This window comes from Chenopodium album, chromosome 20 (genome assembly GCF_948465745.1).
Source record: "Chenopodium album chromosome 20, dcCheAlbu1.1, whole genome shotgun sequence".
Classification (NCBI taxonomy): Eukaryota; Viridiplantae; Streptophyta; class Magnoliopsida; order Caryophyllales; family Amaranthaceae; genus Chenopodium; species Chenopodium album.
In genome coordinates this window covers 32,905,482-32,925,882 of record NC_137853.1, presented here as the reverse complement: position 1 = coordinate 32,925,882, position 20,401 = coordinate 32,905,482, and the positions used below count along the sequence as shown (strand labels likewise).

Genomic DNA, 20,401 nt, shown 5'->3' with positions numbered 1-20,401 from the left:
TGTCGTACTTTAAGTTCATAATAACGTAAAAGGTCACACAAGATTTTAAAAAAGGTTACTATGTTAAAAATAAGGTTACTATATTAAAATTAGGGGTATTATGTTGAATAATAACATTACTGTGGACCAGGTCCACGCAAGATTTTTTTGTAAACCTATTGGGAGCGGATTCTGAGCAACCTACAAATTAGGAAAAGATGAGTCAAAAGATCAATTACGCATTATAAGGAAACTAGGTTAGATCCCGTGCCATGCACGGTAATTTCAATATTTATCATTATTTTAATACAATTATTTTACTATAAAAAATAATATCAAATTGCAAAATAGGATAAAAGTTCTGAAATTACAATTTTTTTGAATCTTTAAAGAAAACAGGAGAAGAAATGCATGCACGACTAATAAAAATAACCATGGATTACATTACAAAGTTATAGATAATATTACAATATTGTATTATATGACTTTGTTCCCGTCATAAAATGAATAAATATATAAATCTTTGTTGAATGTGTAAAAATGAATATACTTGCCAAATAGAAAAGAAATATTATTTAAAGTAAGTATTAAATTAAATACTTCTCTAAGAAGCTTTGGAAAAAAAAAAAACCTTTTGGAGGGAAAATTTTTAACCAGGTTATGACAAGTGTCATTTCTGGTTTCGCCTTTAGTATAGGTAATATTGATTGATTGATGAGTTGTAAAAGGAAACATGCATGGTCAAAGATATCAAAGAATATTCGATAGAATCATTTCAAGGATTTGATTTGTCAAATCAAGAAGTCCACAATCAATTATAGATATTATGAATTCAATCTAGACCATAGTATCAAACAATTAAAGCTAATTTAGGGAACAAATCACTTGATTGATGAAATACTATCCGCGCAGCGGTCAAAACTGAGTACGGACTTAACTGCACGTGTAATTAAGTCGACTGCCCTTCTAAGCCTTTCTAAGTAAGGCAACTTCTCTTCAAAGCCCAGACCATTTGATGACGTGTAATTAATGCTTGGACAACAAGAACAATTTCATTTCATGTTTTAAGGAGCGAATTGAGGAATGAATATTTCTAAAAGATGAAAATGTCTATCAATATTTTGAGCATTGCCAAAGAAGACTCTTCAATAATTACTTTTATTAGATTTACATGAATATAAAATAGAATGCTCTTTGTAATAGAATTGATTCATACATTATCTAATACAATTTACAACACTAAATCTCTAAATCTCTCATAATACTCGTCTTTACTTAGAAATGTTTTTCTTACTTTTATCTTTGTTCTTTGACTTATTATTATCATTATCATAGTTCTATTACTTTATTGCTCTTCACTCATTCATTTGGAGGTTGTGTTTATTTTCTTTTGGCAGATTTGATTACTAAACTCCCTTAAGCGAACGTTTGGTTAGTAGGTTTTAGGTATGAAAAAATTAAACCCATACTTAATGTTTGTTTAAGAAAAATCTAATTTTAAAACACATATTTCAAACTCATAAGGTATGGGGTTTAGAAACTCAAGAGGGGCGAGGTGGTATGGCTCATACCACATCTTTAGGTATCAATCAAATAAAAATAAAAATAAAAAATTCATTCATAAACAACAACCAAACATAATGTATTAAGAATCTAGTTCCAACCCCATACCACCTTTACTTCATTTGCTAATTTCAAACCCATACCACATTGTGAACCAAATGCCCCCTAAAACAGTAAAATCTCTAACAAATTCCTAAAAACCCCTTACTAAGATTTGTCTCCTTATAATTCCATCTTTTAAAAAGAAACTTCCTTATTGAAGTCATACCTTAAACAAAAAGGTAAATCTCTGGGACGACCTTTGGAGGCAAACTCTTATCAAAGTTAGGATTATTAGATAATAACCCGTAGTTTGGTAATTTGCCTATAGTTGAAATTATTAAAGTGAATTTTTCCTTAATAATATTTATACTTATATATTAAAAGGCGTTTCTAAGAATGTCCACGTGTCACGTAAGCTCTCCTCACTACGCCACGTCACCTACTCAACTATTCATTACGCCACGTGGCTCTTCTTCCATTTGTTTTTCATTCCATGTCATGGACTCATCATAATAAAAATAAAAAAGAGTTCTCCGTAAGAATTGAACCCACAACCTCTAATTCTAGAACTAAGTATCTTACCACCAAGCTAGGTAATTTTTTATGCAATCATTTGAATACAAAAAATTAATATGTAGCAAATGACTATATAAACAACAAATTTAATTACAAGAAAATTAAATCATACATTACAATTTATATTAATGTTCAATTCCATGTAATAATCCGGGGCATCGCCCGGGCCCAAAAACTAGTTATTACTTGAAAAGTATTACCTTCATTTTCCTAAGTTCTACCCATTTACTATTCACTAGTTCAAAGTTTTAAAATTTTGACCATGTCTAATTGTTTATACACCATATAGTAAAAAAATTGATCAATTTTAATCTTATTAGATTCGAATTGTTATGAATTTTCAATACATACCATCAAATTTGTATAGTTTTTACTAATGCACAATCAAAGAAATTAATGGTCAAAATAATGCATTGAAGATTGCATACAAAGCAAGTAATTAAATACTTCGTAACACTTAGCAAAACGGAGGTGGGTTGAGGACGAGGTCATTCAACACATAGGTAATAGGTTTAAAAGTATAAAGTACAAGTCTTATAACTAATTTTTGTCTTATAATATAATCAATCTATTATATACGAAGTATGATATATGTCATAAATCTAAGCTATATAACTCATTAATACAATGATCTATGATGATCAAATTAGGGCCTGTTCATATTTACTGAACTGAGCTGAACTGAACTGAACTGATTGGAACTGAACTGAACTGAACTGATTGGAACTGAACTGAACTGAACTGAATTAAGCTGAAATGAATATTTTATGTGAAAGGAAAATTAAGAGCTGAACTGAACTAATTGGAACTGAACTGAACTGATTGGAGCTGAACTAAACTGAACTGAACTGAAATTAAGTAAATATGAACAGGCCCTTAGCCTATACAAATAGCTAATAGTTAATCAAATACTTTGTAATTGCCAAACAAGTCTATAGATTTTCCTTAATTCTTAGAAGATAAAATAGTCCATGAAATAGTAATAGTAAATTAAACAACTCAAATACATTTTAAAAAAAGTAACATCCATTGTTAAACCAAACTCAAAACATAACCTATCCAAATTCCTAAACAAATATGCATAAACCAAGAAACAACCTTAAACAAACACACCTATCATATCATATGAAATTAAACCCAACAATTAACATAAAAACAAACCCAACAAAACCCATCTTATTATGAGTTGCACCACTTTTCTTGTCAGTGTCTGGTGCAGCTGTATCATCTCCAGATTGCTGATCATCACCAGGAGCAGGTGGACTTTCCACGTCCAAAACCTTGATAATCATCTTCTGCCCTCTCTGGCAGTGTCCGGCCACGCCGCTCAAGAAGTAGAACAACCCCGGCCTGTCTAACACAAAGGTGGTGTCGCCGGTGTTGGCGAAGAATAGAGGCTGAGATGATCCACATTTGCTGTACTCAGCATCTGATACCACCATCACTGAGTCTTTCTTGTACTTGAAGTCTGCCAATATACAAAAATTGGTTACTAATGTGCTTATGTGTGTACACTCTATATATATAAAGCAAAAGGGTTTTATAATACTACATCCGTTAAATATAACTTACAAATTTGGAATATTATATTTATATCTTACAAATACATAGTATCGGAAACTATGATAACACAAATAGGTGAAATAGCAATTAATTACACCATTTTATTATGCGAAGTAATAATAATTAGAATATAAGGCAAACAAAATGCAATTGTAATTCAATTCCTACAAATTTTTTAGACTGGTTTTTCTTGTTGTTTTTAGATCAAACATTATTGATGGTCCGTCAAAATTAATTTTTTTTTTTTTTTTTTTTGACAAAGCCGTCAAAATTAATTGGTAAACCGTATATATAATATAACAACTTTACAACAAATGTAGAAAAGTAATTTCTACGAGTGATATAAATATAAAGTAACATTATATTATATGTTTACCTAAAACAGTTTCTCAAAAAAAAAAAATGTTTACCTAAAACATGTATCATTAATTTTTTTTTTTTGAAACAAAACATGTATCATTAATTCATTACTCACTATTTGCTCAAAAAAAAAAAAAAAAAAAAAAAAAAAAAAAACTCACTAGTCATACGAACTACTATTAAACTAAAACTTACGGTACTCATAAGAATTTTTTGCTACGATATTTCATTTTTAGGATTTATCTTGTTTAATTTTTCAGGCATAAAATGACTTAAATCAATAATAACATTATAAGTCTACATAATCAAGATAAAAACAAGCAGTTAATTCCACTACTTTTAATATTAAATCAAAGTACTCTACTATATTTTACCACAAACATTAGCACACAAAATTTAGCAAATCATACTATAAATATGAAATGAGAAATACTAATTAAGGAAAAATTTACACACATAAAGATGCACGGTATACATTTTGTTACATCCATTCAAATCTAGTTGTCACATTAAAAGTTCAAATTACACTAATACGCGACAATTAAAGTAGAACGATACTTACGTAGAGTGTCATTGACCTTGAACCGATTCTTTTGAGCCCAATCATTGTAAACTTGAGGACGTTTCAAAGGAGGAACTTCCCATCCTTTGGTTAAACTTTCACCAACTTCAAATTCAGTACAAACTCCATGAAAAATTAAGAGGGAGAAAATGCATAGAAAAATGAGAGAGAATTTGGTAGAACTTCCCATTTTCTTAATTAGGTTAATTTTTTTCTAAGTTGAAAATTGACTGTGTATGAAAGGGGTAACGTTGAGGTATATATGAAAGAGTTTGAAGAGTTTGTTGGAGATTATTAGGAGAAAATTTTGGGTTATGCTGTTAACCGACTCACTAAACATGCATTATTATCATTGACTAAGTATTCACTTAAACGGTTATTATTTTACCTTCATTTTGAATTTGGTTTTTGAATTATGTGTAGAAATTTCAGTGAATATTCTAGTTTGCTCATTTTGAAATTGAAAATTAAAGTGAGTTTTTTTAGGTCAAATTTTTGCATTTGCACACGTGTCAGTTAAATTGTTAATAGTATATATAGTGTTTTAGCCAAGTAAATTAAAGTGTAAATAATTAGTGTAAATGAAGTTGAAAATATATACTAGTATATATAATTTGTTATCTCTATTTTTTTTTTTTTTTTGGCATCAATTTGCACTATTTATATATTAATTTTGACTTGATTTTTGTTTCATAAAATTTTTTTGACTTGATTTTTTTATATAAACAAATAAACAAGTACATGTTATTGCTCATATGAAGACAATGTAGTTTTTTTTTTTTTTTTTTTTTTTTTTTTTTTTTTTTTTTTTTTTTTTTGTGGAAAAGTCAGCATGAAGACAATGTAGTATGATGTTGTATTAATAAAAATTGTGATTTTTCAATTTATAATTATCGCTACTAATACGCAATTACATATTATAATGGTCATCGTTAATCTTACTAAATACTAAATGTATCAGTCAAATTATTGCATAAATTAAAATTAAAGGTAAATAAAATTTAATTGAATATTTCATTCAAGAAAGTGATACACTATTTAAAAATCGTTCAAATCAAACATGTCGATTAATAAAATTGGAGTGAGTAGTTCATTTGTCCATTATAAAGTGTTCAAGGATCAAGCATTGGTGTTACCACACTCCTTTTCTATCTCCATTATCAAGCGTTCTTAATCTCAGCTATATTAGCTTTCTAAACAGAAGCTTAGCTAGCTTATGCAACTGCAAGCTTTTCCACCTTTGAACTTGCTGATGACTTCTTTGCTGCTTTGCTAAGTTGCTGCCCGACTCCTCAGTCCTCCCACCTATTTCACATATAGATGGAACGAAAGTTCATGCTATATTATCCCAGCTCTCTGGGACTCGATTTGTGTCCCGGACATAAAGCATACACAAGGCAAGATCATAGCATCACAAGTACTTGATCGAAATTATAAGATCTTAAATTTGAAGTTTTTGTTTTGGGTGATATTAAGTATCTCTAGTCATACTCCCTCCGCTCAGGACTATAGGGCTTACTTCAGATGAGATGTCAGGTGCAGTGGTAAACATTCTAATCAATACTTTTACGAGAGTATAAGCTTTTTACAATCTTAAGTTGAGGAGATTCAAGTAACATAAAATTTGATTGTTGTGATTGTGATGAACATACGACAATAGGTTTTCAAAAATCACTGATCGATATGTCAAAGCTCGGTTTTGTATATGGAGAAACAAAGAGCAAGGTAGTTTACCCTGTTCGGTTAAGGGGACTAGAATCAAAGAGCAAGATAAAGCATCAATTTCATCAATAAGTCAAAGCTCGGTTGTGTATAGTTATCCATCCCTAGGCATATGTCAGCATACTTTTGTTTAAAATGCTTTCTTCTCATAAGACACAAGGCCATGGACTCCACCTTCAGCTTGTGCTGCAGCAGTTCGAGCCTATAAGAGGACCATTCAAACACTTCAGATCACGTGAGCATAAAAAACCTTTAGAGCGCATCTCTCTGAAGTATTAAAGACTACACGTAAGAGAAGTGGTAAATCAAAAGAAGCCATACCTCCAGTCTTAATACTTCTGATCTCAATAGATCATGGGCTGACTGAAGTGAGGAGGCACCAAGATCCTGGAAACCTTGTTTAACTTCATGCATTGTGTATGGGACAAAGTTTAGAACAGAACCCTTGTCTGTAACAGCTCCAACAAAACCTTGCGCAATTTTAAGCTTAGACTTGTCCCCAAGATATCGCTGATCACTTCCTTTTGTCATTGCTTCCAAAGAACCCATTCCTCGATATTTCTTAAGACGACAACCATCCTAACACAAAATCTCATCTCCAATTAATCAGATATAAAATACTAAATTTCTTGACTTCAATAGAGGGAACAAAGTACTCCAAGTCTCCAACTACAATTAATCAATCATAGACAGGAATTCACTGACAATACATGAAATGCCTAGAGTAAAGAAATCAATGTTTCAGAATATTATGTGAACTAACTACTAATTATGACTTTATGAGGGATCATAAAGTATCCAGCAGCACATACCTGAACTACATAAGCACCAGGAGATTCATTGCTACCAGCAAGATAGCTTCCCATCATCACAGTAGAAGCCCCAAGAACCAGGGCTCTAACAATGTGTCCGGAGTTTGATATGCCCCCAACAGCAATGACAGGGACACCACTTTGTGAAGCAATAGATGAAACTTTGTATACAGCAGTAGCCTAGTATCCAAGGAGTATTTTGTCAGTAATATAAATTGCTAAACACCCATCGTACATGGTACAAAATAAAGGAAAAGAGAATCAAGTGAAGCAAAATTAAGAATCTCAAGACTCAAAATCATGTAAGCACTTATTAGCACTGAGAAACTATGTAGCTTTATTAATAGACAACAGAGTGTGGATTTAAATGACTGCCTCCTGAGGTTATTTGTGGTCGGCTAACATAATGTCATAAGGAACTGTTTGGCAAAAATGTAAGAACGCAATTAGAAAATGTAGAATTTCCTAACATTCTGATGACTTTAGCTGATTTAACATTTAGCAGTACACATTTGACATTTCATATATATTCAAACAACAAAAGGCATTAGAAAAACCAATTCAGAAAGGACTGAAGAGTTACCTGTCCTCTACCCACAGCACAGACCTCCTGAGTGGTACAAATTGACCCAGATCCCATGCCAACTCTCAGCCCATCAACTCCGGCTTGAATCAAGTTTTGAGCTTGGCTCCAATGACATCCAATTCTGGGTATGTCCTCTTTATATACTTAATCATATCCAACTGATAAATAGAATTCCCTTGAGAACTATCCAACACCACTGCATCTACACCGCCCTTGACCAAATATTCCAACCTCTCTTCATCAGACTCTCTGGTCCCTATTGCAGCTCCCACCAAGAAATCCCCATTAGGTGTTAACGATGGCAAACCTCTCTTTGGATAGTTTTTGAATCCTCTCAATATCCTCCAGTGTGATCAAATCGACAACTTCTCCATCACTCTCTCTCACAGTTGGCACCAATTTAACTCCTTTCTCTCCCAAAAACCCAGCAATTTGGTCCAACTGATAGCTACTTGGCACAGAAAAATCCAATTTCGACATATAATCACAAACCCTTCCATCCTTATTCTTCAAGTCTACCCAATCAGACTTCAGTACATACCCTAAAACTCTTGATAAACCAAGACTTACAATCTAATGAAAACAAAAATACAGTACCAAATCTTCCAATGAGAATCGATCAGAGTAAACACAAATTGAACCGAGTCGCCTTCTAGTCCGTCTTGCTTATACCCTGTTCGCTATATACCACGCAAAATTCACTTTGCCGCTCTCTGTTCGTTACCAGATACCCCCCCAACCCCGAAAAAATTCTGTACGACATACGGGCTATATTTTTAGTTTTATATTTAGTTGAATATTGAGCATAATATACCGTATATTTGATAATGTTCCCTTTTAGCCTACAATTGATATAATCCCTCGGTTTTTAAATACTTGCTCCACTTTTCTTTTCTGGTCATTTTTAAATAATTGCTTCATTTTCTTTTTTGGAAAGCTTTTACAATATTTAATTTATTTCTCACACTTAGTGAACACAACATAATACTCTATCTCCTCCTATTCTTCCACTACTTTTGCTTTATACAAGTTTTTATTCTTCCATCCACCTCACTACGGGCCTGTTCTCTTACGTTGAAATTCAGTTCAGTTCAGTTCAGCTCAGTTCAGTTCAGTTCACTCCAGCTCAATTCAGTTCAGTTCAGTTCACTTCAGCTCCTAATTTCCTTCTCTTATAAAATATTCATTTCAGTTCAGCTCCTAATTTCCTTCTCTTATAAAATATTCATTTCATTTCAGTTCAGCTGAGTTCAGTTCAGTTCAGCCAATGAGAACAGGCCCTACCTCCATATTTTATTACTTTGTCCAATTTCTCCTAAAACTCCGCACATGGAGAATTGGAGCAAGTATTTAAAAACAGAGGGAGTAGTAAAAAAATAGTGACTTTTTTTTAGTAAGGTAGACCGGTAGAGTAATATAGTAAATAAAAAGTACTTATATGACTTATTTACAATAATCTCATACAATTGATACAGTAAAAAAGAGTAATTTTTTGCAATAAGGTAGAGAATGAAATGAAGTAATCAGAAAGTTAGCATCCATCATGCTGAAGTCATGATTTAGTTTTTTTATTTTTACTTTTTGGGCCTTCCATCTTTCAAACTGAGGCTTTTGCTTATTGAGAAATATTTGTGTCTTCCTTTGGTTTTTCCGCCACTATCTCGCCGAACCTGTATATATATAATAATATCCCAATTTAGTAATATGAATTTAAGTACTCCGTAGGATACCAGTAGTATTTGCATAATTTTCATAATAAGTAGTACTTGTTCAAAATAATAATAATAATAATAATTTAATAATAGCTAATAGTTGAATTCTTATCTAAAAAGTGATAAATTCCAAGTGGTTTGGCAAAGAATCTATCAACTACCTCTAATGGGAATATTTCGGAGTACTAATATAATTATACCAAAGCATGTGATTTTAGTTAGATATTTATTTAGATTAATTAAGTAAATCAAAATGAGCAAGCCTAACATACATCCCTTTGAGATGTCAGAACCACAATATAAGATCAGTATAACAGCTTTTTACCTCTCGCAACTCGCAAGCACCATCCCATCGATCTCTTTGCAAAACGAATAATTTCCCAAATTTAGTAATTGGAGGTTTCATAATTCATATAATGACTAATTCGTCTATAAAAATTTAATCAAAATAAAAAATAAAAAATCACAAGGTGAGAGTTACTAACTAAATCTGAATTTGCATGTGAATTTGATAATGAAGTAACTTTGTTATATAGTGTTAGAATTGCATAAATTATTTTGGGGATATACTATAATACCAATAAATTATTTTGGGGGTAAAGTGTAACCGAATACTTGATTAAAGATATTAATTGGTAATTTAATTCGAAGTGAAGCTAGATGAAGGAGTAGGAAGGTTGAGCCGGATTAATGCTAAAATTAAAGAGAGAATTGGAGAAGTTGAAGCTATCAATACTAAAATTAAAGAGATAGATATGGAAAGGGTGGAGTGAAAAGACTAAGTGAGTCGTACTACCTTGCCTTGGATTTTTGTGGTTCTCTTTTATAAGAAGACGTGGCTTTCTTGGGTTGAAATAGAAATGATTGGGAAATGTAGTAGGATGATGACACGTGGCTTCCTTGGATTTTTGTGGTTAGAGTTTTTAGATACTAAAGTATAGAGTATAGATATAGATATAGATTTCATTAGTAAAAAAAAAATAAATAAATAAAAGTTAAATTTCATGAGATACCCTTAATAAGTTTGGCGAAAATTTCAAATTACCCTTGTGTTTTTTGGATTTTTTTTTTTTTTTTGTTTGTTTACAAGACGGACTAGAAAAGAACTACTGAAAAGAAATAAAAAAATTAAAAAAGACCAGAACAAAAAACGATGACGGCGAGCCTGAATAGCCAACCAATGAGTCAGAGACACTCACTAACGAGGAACCTTCCGAAGTTCACAAGTAGAGAACCTAAGAATGATATCCTTAATGTCCTGAATCAACCAGATGCAAGAAAATATTTCAACCTCCTTTATCTTGAAGAAAAGAAAATAAAGTTGAGCAGTCAATGTAGACCAACAAGAGCCTGAAACCACGACAATCAGTAGCCTTGAGAGCCTAGAGACAAGCCTGTAATTCCGAGTGTAGAGAAAAGGAAGAGAGGAAAGCTCTAGAACCACCACCAAATACCATATCCGAACCTGGGTCGTGAAAAATCCAACCACTGTAAAAGCTCCATTAAACATTAGGCAAATATCATATGTAGACCCGGAAGGACGTTGGAGACAGCAAGACGAAAAGGAGGATCTAAATCTAGGACAGAGACCTGCACTGGACAAGAGAGCTGAAGCTTTAAAATCCTGAACTGCGAGTTTTCGAGAGACCTAGTCATGCATAATGTGAATAACAAGAGCAGGAGAAAGCACAGCTTGTCGGAACACCTTATGATTACGAGCGATCCAAATGGCCCATAAAAAAGAAACCAAATTCATTAAAAGCTCCCAAGACTTAGTTTGTCGCAAAGATAACACATGGTCTACAAACCAATCAGTGAATGGCTGATCTCGACGTATATCAAGTGACTGAATATTCGGAGCAGTCGTCCAAAGAGTGGAAACAAAAGGGCAATCACAAAACAGATGATCGATCGTCTCCTGATTACCAAGACAAAGGACAAAGGTTGGATCCCCTGGAATCCCTCTTGCTTGTAGAAACCCGTAGAGAGGCAAGGCGTTGTGGAGAAATTTCCAACAGAAACACTACAACTTTGGTAAAAGTGGCAAGCTCCAAAACAACCACCACCATGAAGAGGGGAATGAAGTTACTCCACCTGAGTGATCAAGCCTGCGAAGCAGCATAGCATAGGCAGACTTGGTAGTAAATTGCCATCCCTCGAGAATTTTCAGTATACAAAATCAACCATCGGCCTACTAGGACGTTCCATAGCCAAAATACGACTAGTTGAAAAAGAATAAAAAAGCTGATGAACTAAAGTCAAGTCCCACACGTAAGAATGCGGATTAATGATAGAAGAAACATGAGACGGAAGAGGCATCTCACTATTTTCACGGAAAAAGAGAGGTTCTCCAGGAACCCAAGAGTCCTCAAGAATGCGGACCTGAGAGCCAGAACCAACCTTCCAAGCTATACCATCAGACAACACTGATAGTCCTTGCAACAAACCCCGACAACCCAAAGAAGACTTAGGAATTGCCCTTGTCTGAAAAGAACGAAGAGAAGGATACTTTGCTAAAAGGAGCCTGGAAACAAGAAGCTGAGGGTGATGGTGAATACGCCAACATTGATGAGCCAGAAGAAGAGAGTTGAAAGAGCTAAGACGTCGAATGCCAAGACCTCCCAGCCCTTTAGGAAGATGCATAAGAGTTTTAGAACGTAAAGCAAGTCCTCGAGTGATGTGTTCATTTTATATATATATTTATCCCCGTCCCTTGGTCGTAATTAGTAGTGTTTTTGGCTCAACCGAGCCACTTTTATTACTAATTTGTGTTTTTCAGTGCTTTGGTAGTCTTGCTTGAGTTTTGTAGGAATTTGCATACTTGGAGCATTTTCCCGGGTTTTTAGAGGAGCATCTGCGAGTATTAGAAGACCGCGACCCAGTTCGATAGCCCAAGGCCGATTAGAGGGATCAAATCGGTGATTAAGGGCTCGGTTAAGAGATCCAAGCTCGGTGGGCCAAGAGATCCAAGTTTGGAGGCCCAAAGCTCCGCCCGGAGGCGCGCCCGGCCGGGCGGGCCGAAGGAAGCCCCGCCCGGTGTACGCGCCCGGCCGGGCGCGAGAAAGCCACTTGAAGTCAAGAAGACGGGCCCGGTCGGGCGGCCCCTTGCCCGGCCGGGCGCGTGTCGTTCCCTAGGGAGGATTAGCCTTCCGTTCAATTTTGTTTAGCGTTTAGAGCTCGCTTAGTATTAATGTAATTTTTTTTTAGGCAAGACGATTATCTCTTATCATTATTATTACTCTAGTTTTAGTTTTTCTCCTCCTTCTCTCTACTTAACTTTCTCTCTCTAGATTTTATTTTCTTTCCTTGCTCCTCACACTCTTGTAATTCCGCCGTCTTGGTACGATTTCTCCTTTAATTAATCTCAGTATTTTACTCTTTCCGATTTTCTGTTATGTCTTGGTTAATTATTATGTTTTGTTTAGTTTTGATTATGTCCGAGTAGTTTAATTCTAGGGTTTATGGGGATCCATAATTAATATGAAGGGGTAATTTATTATTATTGATTATTGACTATGCATGATAATTTCTTATTGAATTGTTTTAATTCTTTGCAATTAGATTATGAATCGAGCAGATGTAATTTGATTGTGAATGTTTAGCAATATTGAATTGATGAATCGAGCAGATGTTAATTTGATATTAAAGGCTATTTTCAATAGGAACTTAGATCTAGTAAATTGCGAGAGCCTGTTAGATCTATGTTGGTTAATAAATTGCGAGAGCCTGTTAATCATGTTATTTGTGCGATGTTGATTTATTGATTGTTATGTTTTATCCCGGAATATTAATTATTGGTGAACCTATGACCCTAGGCCTTCTTATTATTGACTTTCTCCCTAAACTTAATCTCCATAGAATAGTTTCACATTAAAAACAACAAATTGGTTACTTTAATAATTTAGACTATATTAATTATTTAGGAGTAGAAAGACCAGTTTCCCTGTGGATTCGACCCTACTTCCCTATCTACTTTAGTTAGAGGATTTAGGTAATACTTTTGATTAGGTGATACGACTTTACCCTGTCAAAATTTGGCGCCGTTGCCGGGGAAACGGTTTTATTTTTTATTTCTAATTGTTTTTATAGATTAGATTATTTTCTCTTTTGCCTCAAGGGACTTTAGTTCTTTGAGGTAGTACTAATATCTGTTTTTTTTTTAGTTCTTTGTTTATGCCCAGGTGTTCCAGATCAGGTTACATTCCATTCGATCTTGAGATCGAACGCTCGTTTCATAGACAAAAGAATCTTTACAGGCAGATCTTAGCAGATTCCGGGAGTAGTGATATTCCTGGAAATCCATTACCTTCCTCTAGTGATTCGGAGCATTCATCTGATTCAGAATTAGAGATGGGTACACCACCACCTCCACCACCTCGTAAGCTTAGCGATTATTCGCAACCATCGCTGACAGATTTTCCGCATCTTTCTCCTACGCCCGATCTCGAGGGAGTCCAGTTCGAGATCAAGCCCCAATTCATTATGATGATAGAAAGGAAGCAATTCAGTGGAGCAAAGGGTGAAGATCCTAATCTTCACATTGCAGATTTCTGTCAATACTGCAATACTATTAGGCAGAATGGGGTAACGCAGGATCAAATCAGGGAGATTCTTTTTCCCTTTTCTTTATGTGGAAAAGCTAAATTATGGTTTAATGGTTTGAATAGAGCTGCACTTGGTATTACTAACTGGGAGACTCTTGCATTGAATTTTTATAATAAATATTACCCTGCAGATAAAACAGCTTTATTGAGAAGCGCCATCCAGAATTTTGCCCAAGAGGCAGATGAAGCATTATATGAAGCTTGGGAAAGATTCAAGGATCTGCAGAGGGAGTGTCCCCACCACAATTTGGCGAAGTGGCAGTTGATTCAAGCTTTTTACAATGGTTTAGGAAATGCATCTAGGACAATTTTAGATTCCGCAGCTAGCGGTAGATTTATGAATTTAAATGTTGATGATGCAGGTCAGGTTATCGAAGATATGGCAATCCATAATTCCCAATATGGGAATGCTAGAGGCTTTGCTAACAAGGGCAAGCATCATGTTGATTCAGTCACTTTATTGCAAGCCCAGCTTACTTCTATTTGTCAGAAACTAGATAATCTTACTACTAACAATCCTAATTCTGTTGCTAATGTTTCTGCTGTTTCTAATGATGCTTTCTGTGAAAATTGTGGAAGTGTAGGTCATTCTGAACAAGATTGCAGGAGTTCAATGGAGCAAGTTAATGCTTTTCAAACTTACAAGCAAAATAACCCATACTCCAATTCCTACAATCCTGGCTACCGGAACCATCCCTACCTATCTTACCGTAGCACCAATGTTCAAAATCCTCCACCTCCACAACAACCACAACAAGCACCCCCTCCACAGCAGAAATATTACCATCCTCATGCCAATCAGAAACCCCCATCACAACCCCCTACTACATCTTCTGACCCTGCTTTATCAGAAATTAGGGCAATGCTGACTAATATGCAAAAGCATATGGAGAGTAGAGACCAACAGATTGACTCTATTATAGCCCATAATAAAGTCATGGACACCCAAATTGCCCAATTGTCTTCTACCCTTCAATCTCGTCAGCAGGGAGCTTTACCAGCGCAGGGAATGCAACCAACGGATCATGCAAATGCAATCACCCTAAGGAGTGGTTCACACTATGATGGGCCCCAAATGCCCAAAGAGGATGAACCTGAATTATCTGACATTGCTAATCCTGATTCCTTTGTACCAATTTCCCCTGCAGGGCTGCAGGGTAAAATTCCTGATGCTAATATTTTTGATGATTCATTGCAGGGTACAACTCCAGGGAAGGATGCACCCCAGGAGAAGAGTAGGGAAGCACCACCAGTTATCAAGCTACCTTTTCCCAACCGTCACTTGAAGACTAAGTTGGATAAACAGTTTGGTAAGTTTTTGGAGGTTGTTAAAAATTTGCAGGTAACAGTTCCTTTCACAGAACTTATTACTCAGGTTCCTGCATATGCTAAATTTATGAAAGACATTCTGACTAGGAAGAGGGCCTTTAATGAGGTAGAAACCGTAGCATTCACTGAGGAATGTAGTGCACTTTTACAGAATAAATCCCCTCCTAAATTAAAGGATCCCGGTAGTTTTTCTATCCCCTGTCATATTGGTAATGTCTTCATTGATAAAGCATTATGTGATCTAGGTGCTTCTGTTAGTGTAATGCCATCGTCTGTTTGTGCTAAATTAAATATGGGTGATTTAAAAGTTACTAATATAACATTGCAAATGGCAGACCGTTCTGTTAAATACCCCTTAGGTATTTTAGAGGATGTACCTGTTAGAGTTGGTAAATTTTTTATCCCCGTTGATTTTGTTGTTCTAGACATGGCTGAGGACACGCAAATTCCCATTATATTAGGTAGACCTTTTCTCCATACTGCAGGAGCCATTATTGACGTCAAAAATGGTAAACTAACCCTTTCTGTAGGCGACGATAATATCACGTTTAATTTAGGGAAAGTTTTAAAAGGTCCAATGCTTGAAGAAAATTGTTATTTGATTGATGTGCTTGATACAATGGATGATATTTGTGAGGAAAGCTTACCACATGTTCTTGCAAGGGACCCCTTGGAGGAAATTCTTTGTGGAAATTTGTCTGCAGGTGACATGAGCGTATGGAGCAAGGAGGTGGACGATATAGAAAGAGCTCTTGCCACCGAGGAATCTGATCTTAATGATTGTGTGAAGGTAGTAAATTTGGTTCAAGAATCAAAACCTGCAGAGGTGAAGAAACCTGAACTAAAACCTCTCCCTTCCCATTTAAAATATGTTTTCCTTGATGAGCAGGAATTGTACCCTGTGATCATTAGTACTGCACTGGATGACCCACAAATTTCTCAACTTTTAGAGGTTCTCCGAACCCACAAAAGGGCAATAGGGTACAGTATTGATGATCTCAAGGGTATAAGCCCTGATTTTTGTATGCACAGGATACACTTAGAGGACAATTACAAGCCCTGCGTTCAACCCCAGAGGAGGTTGAATCCTAATATGCAAGAGGTAGTCAAGAAAGAGGTTATGAAGTTACTTGATGCAGGTATCATCTATCCTATTTCTGACTCTAAATGGGTAAGTCCTGTACAGGTGGTTCCTAAGAAGGGTGGGATGACTGTCGTTAAAAATGATAAAAATGAATTAATTCCCACTAGAACTGTTACAGGGTGGCGTATGTGCATTGACTATCGTAGACTAAATGTCGCCACTAAAAAGGACCACTTCCCTCTCCCCTTTATTGATCAAATGCTTGAGAGGTTAGCAAACCATAAGTTCTTTTGCTATTTGGATGGGTATTCGGGATTTTTCCAAATTCCGATCCACCCTGACGACCAGGAAAAGACTACATTTACATGCCCTTATGGCACTTTTGCATATCGTAGAATGCCTTTTGGATTGTGTAATGCGCCTGCTACTTTTCAACGTTGCATGATGAGCATTTTTTCTGATTTCATAGAGTCTATCATGGAAGTCTTTATGGATGATTTTAGTGTTTATGGTTCCTCATTTGATGCATGTTTAATTCACCTAGCTAAAATCCTGAAAAGATGTGAAGAATGCAATTTGGTTCTAAATTGGGAAAAATGTCACTTTATGGTGACAGAGGGAGTAGTCTTGGGTCATATTGTATCTGATAAGGGCATACAGGTGGACAAAGCTAAAATTTCAGTGATTGAGCAATTACCTCCCCCAGTTAATGTTAAGGGAGTTAGGAGTTTCTTGGGTCATGCGGGGTTTTATCGCCGTTTTATCAAGGATTTTTCTAAAATTGCTAAACCACTAACTCAGCTTTTGCTTAAGGATGCCCCTTTTGTTTTTACTGACGAGTGTCTTGAGGCTTTTGACAGGATTAAGCAGGCTTTGATATCAGCACCCATCATATGTGCTCCCGATTGGAACCTTCCATTCGAAATTATGTGTGATGCAAGTGACTATGCTCTAGGAGCCGTGCTTGGACAGAGGAAGGATAAAGTTTTGCACGCTATCTATTATGCAAGCAAAACTTTAGATGAGGCCCAAGTCAATTATGCCACCACGGAAAAGGAGTTTCTTGCTGTTATATATGCTTTAGAAAAGTTTAGATCATATCTCGTAGGTTCTAAAGTCATTGTTTTTACTGACCATGCAGCGTTGAAATATCTAATAGCTAAGGCTGAATCCAAGCCAAGGCTACTCCGGTGGGTTCTTTTGCTCCAAGATTTCAATATTGAGATAAGAGACAAAAAGGGAGCAGAGAACGTAGTGGCAGATCACTTGTCACGCATCAGGTATGATGAGGGTAAGGATTCTCTTCCTATAGATGATTCGTTCCCCGATGACAACCTGTATGCAGTAGTAGAGAATCACCCTTGGTATGCAGATTTTGCTAATTATTTGGTGGGTGGTACTCTACCCCCTGACTTGTCCTACCAACAGAAAAAGAAATTCCTTTCTGATGTTAAACATTATTTTTGGGATGATCCTTTTTTGTTTCGTGAGTGTGCAGATGGAATATTTCGCAGGTGTGTTCCCGAATGGGAAGTTCACGGCGTCCTTACTAGTTGCCACACTTCACCCTATGGTGGACATCACGGCCCCTCTAGAACGGTGGCAAAGATTAACGAGTCAGGCTTCTTTTGGCCTACCATGTTTAAAGATGCTAACACTTTTGTGCAGGCTTGTGACTCTTGCCAGAGGACTGGCAACATTTCGCGGAGGCATGAGATGCCCCAAACTGGGATACTTGAAGTTGAAATATTTGACGTTTGGGGTATCGATTATATGGGGCCGCTCCCATCTTCCAATGGGAATTGTTACATACTTGTGGCCGTCGATTATGTGTCCAAATGGGTTGAAGCCATAGCATCACCAACAAATGACTCCAAGGTAGTCATCAAGCTATTCAAGAGAATCATATTTCCCAGGTTTGGTGTCCCACGAGCTATTATTAGTGATGGAGGTTCCCACTTCCACGAGAGACAGTTGGACAACTTACTTAAGAAGTATGGTGTATATCATAGAACCGGGCTTGGTTACCATCCCCAAACTAGCGGTCAAGTTGAGGTCTCTAATAGAGAAATCATGGCGATTTTAGAGAAGGTAGTAGCCAAGTCTAGGAAGGACTGGAGTATGAAGTTAGATGACACACTTTGGGCATACCGAACGGCATTCAAGACACCAATTGGTACTTCACCTTATAGGCTAGTTTATGGTAAGGCATGTCATCTTCCCGTAGAATTGGAGTACAAAGCTTTTTGGGCAATCAAGGAGCTTAACATGGATTCTAAGGCCGCGGGCAAGAAGAGACTTCTCCAACTCAATGAGTTGGATGAGTTTAGATTGGCGGCCTATGACAATGCACGCATCTACAAGGAGAAGACCAAGAAGTGGCATGACAAGAGGATCCTACCAAAAGAGTTTACACCGGGTGATAAGGTCCTTCTCTTTAACTCTAGATTGAAGATTTTTCCAGGAAAGTTGAAATCTAGGTGGTCCGGTCCCTTCACTGTCACAAAAGTGAACAAATTCGGTTCGGTGGAGTTGGTGAATAACAAAGGTGAAGAGTTCAAGGTCAATGGTCAAAGACTCAAAGTGTATCATGATGGTGCTACCATTAGGGATGTGGAGGAGACTCTCCTAACTCCGCTTCCTAAATGAGCTCAATGGAGGTAAAAAGGTCGTGCAGGACCTAGATAAACCAGCGCTTTGCGGGAGGCAACCCGTATTTTACTTGCTTTAATTTTTGTTTTTTTCTTTCTTTTTCTTATGAAAGGAGAGAGGAGGGAATTTAATAAGTTTTATGAGTTTTTGGTACAGTTTACAGGAAAGAGTTAGTCAAATTTTGAGGAAGAAAAAAGTTCGTCAAAACTTACTCTCGGGCCCGGCCGGGCGAAGTGTCGCCCGACCGGGCGCGAGAGTTGACGTATACGGACTTAAAATTGGCCCGGCCGGGCGGGATTTCGCCCGACCGGGCGCGAGAAGGGACGTCAAAATTGAAGGAAAATCGCCCGACCGGGCAGCGAGACGCCCGACCGGGCGCGAGACAAAAGGTTCCCAGAGGCGAAAGATCGCCCGGTCGGGCGAAATGGCGCCCGACCGGGCGCGAGAACCAAAGGCAACAAGACTTAAAGATCGCCCGACCGGGCCCATGACCGCCCGGCCGGGCGCGCGAAGCAAATCCATAAAGTTAAAAGATCACCCGACCGGGCGCGGCACTGCCCGGCCGGGCGCGAAGACATTCCCAGCCGTCCTCCTTCTTTTTCTTTTTCTTCCTCTTCTTTCCTCTTTACTTTCTCCTTTCCGCCATTAATTTCTCTCTCTAGAAACCTTAAACTCTCTAACTTCTCTCTAAGATTTTTCCTCCATCTCTAACCCAAATCCAAAACTTTTTACATATCCTTACTCCTCTCTTCATCCTCTACATTCCTACACCAAAAATTTTCAGTTTCCACAAATTTAATTTTTGACCACTTCCTAAAATGGCGGCTAAAAGAGCAAGAAGCCTACTCGGAGGAAGCTCCAGCTCGTCCCATCAGTATGACCCGGCGCTCCAGCTCCCTCAGTGGCCGACGATCAAAATCGCAACGGCGGAGCAACGGGAAAAACTTGAGGTGCTCTACGGACGCGAGCTCTTTTGGTGCAGATGGTGCAGGTTCCAGTGGTGGAGCAGGTGGGTCCTCTCATATGGACCAGGATGAGGATGAGTAGCCAGCTGGGCTACTTTCGAGACAATGAGGACATTGTCCGATCTTGGCTTGGGGGAGGATTTTTGGATTTGGTATATACTTTTCTCCTTTCTCTTTCCTTTTCTTTATTTTTGTTTATTTTTGGTGTGTTTTGTTAGTTTAGATTTATTGCTTTCTAGTTTAGTTTATTGCTTTCCTTATATGAAAAATACAAAAAAATTGAAAAATAA

General features: G+C 36.6%; 2 pseudogenes across 1 annotated transcript; both read right to left on the bottom strand.

Annotated features, from left to right (window-relative positions):
• Positions 1–3,281: 3,281 nt before the first annotated feature.
• On the bottom strand, positions 3,282–5,803 carry LOC145597052 (early nodulin-like protein 6 pseudogene; annotated as a pseudogene).
• A 101-nt stretch (positions 5,804–5,904) lies between these two features.
• Positions 5,905–12,120, bottom strand: LOC145597051 (inosine-5'-monophosphate dehydrogenase-like; annotated as a pseudogene). The gene is made up of 6 exons (XR_014103302.1): positions 11,662–12,120; positions 10,688–11,125; positions 7,763–8,338; positions 7,180–7,359; positions 6,689–6,946; positions 5,905–6,569 (listed from the first exon to the last, which is right to left on the bottom strand). The product of XR_014103302.1 is annotated as an inosine-5'-monophosphate dehydrogenase-like (transcript).
• Positions 12,121–20,401: the final 8,281 nt, after the last annotated feature.